The sequence below is a fragment of the Camelus ferus genome, chromosome 2 (genome assembly GCF_009834535.1).
Source record: "Camelus ferus isolate YT-003-E chromosome 2, BCGSAC_Cfer_1.0, whole genome shotgun sequence".
NCBI classification, from domain to species: Eukaryota; Metazoa; Chordata; class Mammalia; order Artiodactyla; family Camelidae; genus Camelus; species Camelus ferus.
In genome coordinates, this window is record NC_045697.1 from 97,415,837 (window position 1) to 97,419,256 (window position 3,420).

At 33.4% G+C, this 3,420-nt stretch overlaps 1 non-coding gene across 1 annotated transcript; it reads right to left on the minus strand.

The window, feature by feature from the left end:
• Nucleotides 1-360: 360 nt before the first annotated feature.
• LOC116659491 lies at nt 361-464 on the minus strand. The gene has a single exon (XR_004314854.1). It is a non-coding gene; the product is annotated as a U6 spliceosomal RNA (small nuclear RNA).
• Nucleotides 465-3,420: the final 2,956 nt, after the last annotated feature.

Sequence of the window (3,420 nt, forward strand, 5' to 3'; positions counted from 1 at the left end):
TTCCTATTCTGCTATTCAAAGCAAGTCACATGCCAAGTACAGAGTCTTCTTGAGAGGATATCTCCAAGGAGAATGGTTGTGGGGAAGCCACTGATTGGGTCCATAGATGAAATCAAGCTGGCTTCCTCTTCTAGAATATGAGATGCATATCTCAATTAGATCCCTAATCAAAGATATTAAATTTTCTTAGTCATTGTGTATGTGAAAAGTCTTTTTTTAAACATTTTTTATTGACTTATAATCATTTTACAACGTTGTGTCAAATTCCATTGTAGAGCACAATTTTTCGGTTATACATGAACATATATATTATTCATTGTCACCTTTTTTTCTCCGTGAGCTACCATAAGATCTTGTATAAAAAATTTGGAACGCTTCACAAATTTGCCTGTCATCCTTGTGCAGAGGCCACGCTAATCTCTGTATCATCCCAATTTAAGTATATGTGCTGCTGAAGCAAGCACTGTATGTGGAAAAGTCTTATCCTCACATAGTTTAAACCTTTGGCTATCTTACAGAATTCTTGATTAGAAATCATATTTTACGGATACATATAAATTGTCCTTTCATCGTAATTTCATTGTCCTTTAGGGTCCAATATTGTTATTGAGAAGCTCAGTGTCATTTTTTCTTATTCTTTTATTTGTGTCCTATTTTAATAGCTTTTGGAAGATTTTAGAATGTTTATTTATTACTTATTCCTTTTCTCTTTATCCTAGAAGAGATTTTAATGCTGTGCCCTAACATTGATAGTTCCATGGTTGTCTGAGCACCCCGTGGACTCTTTTATTATGGAGACTCATGTTCTTCAGGTCTGGGAAAATTTCCTATATTGTGTCTTTGATAGTTTCCCTTCCTCTATTTACTCTGATCTCTCTTTCTGGAAGTTTCAATTACTTCGATGTTAGACTTCCTTTATTATTCATTTAAGTCTTTTATTTTGGATATATGTAATCTCTCTGACAATTCCCATTAACTTACATTGCATGTGTGGACCTCCAATTAATCCCTTTGATTATAGGCCTGCTCCTCAGCATTGCTTCCTCACAAGCCTAATGTTCCTAAATTCTAAGCCTTTCTATTTTGTGTTGTCAGAAATTAAATTCCAATAATCTGGTCTTACGCTTGAAATTTCATAACATGAATGCTGTGCATGGTTCAGGAGATGAATCTTCTCTTTCTTACACTAACTTCCAAATATTTCATCATCAATTCCTCAGCCACATTTTTGGTTGTAAAGTAGCCACCCATCTGCTATCTGTCTTTCAAAATATGCTATATTCTGTTGTCTCTCTCCAAATATCATTGACTTTTAAGACTTAAAAAGAATTCTTATACAATCATTTCAGTGATGGCTAAGAAGGTAGTTAAATGAATGTGGCAAGTTTAACATCTTAGAAACATAAGCCCATTAACAATAGGCTTGTTTATAATATTCATATTATTACTCTCTTGCCATCAATCCAGTTTCCTGTTGGGCATTGCTATATGAATGTTCTACTTCTAATTGGGATCAGTATACTCCCAAATTAAGTCACTATCCTTCCTATAATATCTATAAAATCTCAAGACATACTCTGGTATTTGGGAGAAAAAATATTTTATGTAGCACCATACACAAAGATGGGACAGATATTGACAGATACTTAGACTAACTCCAGAAAAGTAAACTAGCCACACACATTCAAAATTTATAATTTTTCTCTTGACTTTTTGGTTTTTTAAAGATATCTGTAATAAAACAGGTCAGATTGAGCACTTAGAAAAAAAGTAAGCAAATCTCAGAGACTGGGCCAAGAAAAAGCAATAGTATACAACATAGGGTAAAAAGTCATTTTTTAGAATAAGAGGTAAGAACAAGACAATATTATGGCTGAGGTGCTGAAGTTGAGTTCACAACTGTACTATTACATAGGAATTCTGATAATAAATACAAATTCTAGACAGAATAGGGTAAAGAGAAAAAAAATGGAAGTCTGCACAAGTGTAGTGATGACTCATGATTTTAAAATGGGCATTAGGGTGTGATTCTCTCGGAGAACATTATATACTTGGAGTGAATGGAATCAAATGAAACTCAAGTTGCAGAATGAGAACCTACTGTTTATTCCAGAGACTACATTTCCTGAGTCTATGAAGGCGACAATGTTATCATTGAATAGATTGGTAGAGATGAGAGAATGTGGCTATTTGCAAATACATCACAGTAAAGTCTGATCCAGGAATAGCACAGAATGACCATATTGAGAATGAGAAGGATTAACAGTTTGAGAATTTGGTAGAAAAAAAGAAAATGGTCACTAATAACTACTATCAAAGCTGTGTTTTCTTGCTGTGTTCCATGCCTTCTTAGTTACCCAATATGATCCTTAAGCCTTGAAATTCTAGAGTCACTTTTAAACAGCTCCTCTTCTTTCAGAGTTTAAAATCAGCTAATAAATCAATTCTTTGACTACAATATAACCAGCTGTTTTTTTAAATTTAAGTTGTCATTATCTCTCAGTTAGATTATTCCAGTTGTCTCTTAAATACATCCTTTTCCAGTTTTTCATTCAGTCCACCTGTAGGACCCCAGAATGGCACTTTCGAAGCATAATCCCAACCATTAACTTTTCTGTTTCAAAACTTTTGAATCCATCATATGTATAGAAATTCATATATTATTACTGAATATTATTCAAGTTTTTCCTTATAATCTGATCTGAATCTCCTATAATTTAAATACAATTTTCTAAGGCACTTCAGATTTCTCAACATTCTTTAATGTACACTGTATATTGTCATTTCTGCTCCTGTGTTCACATTATTGTCTCTAAAAAGAAAATCTCTTCCATCTCTGCCCATGGAAATCTTATCTGAGCACCCATCTCCAGCCTTTCCTGATTCTTTAGGTCATAATTCATTTTTTCCCTTTCCCTGATTTCATTATACTTTTTCTGTTCCACTACATGAGATTTCATTATGATACAATGTTCAGTCCAATGTATTAATGCACCTCTCTGTTTTCCCATAACTTAGGAACTAAGACAGTATCCTTTTTGTCTTTATCTTTATTTTATTTGCTTGTTCAATGTCTTGCATGGTAGTTGCTTAATAACAGGTTGAATCTGATGACCTTCTTTGTGCTGTCCTACAACATTTGCTACATTTAGAATCCATGTGAAATCAACAATCTTGCAGGCCTTAATTTTTGTGATTACCACAAGAAAGTTTATGATTTTCATTTGTATACCTTAGTGTTTATTAAGTTATCTGGCATCCTAAAATTATGTATTTTTACTTTGCTCTGCTTACCTCCATGTTGGTAGTTTGTTACAAATTAGAAAATGGACTTGATTTAGGCATGCATATATTAACACTTAGACTGCATGTGCAATGGGAAAATCTTACTAGCTTCATGCAGAAAGGTCATCTCAATAC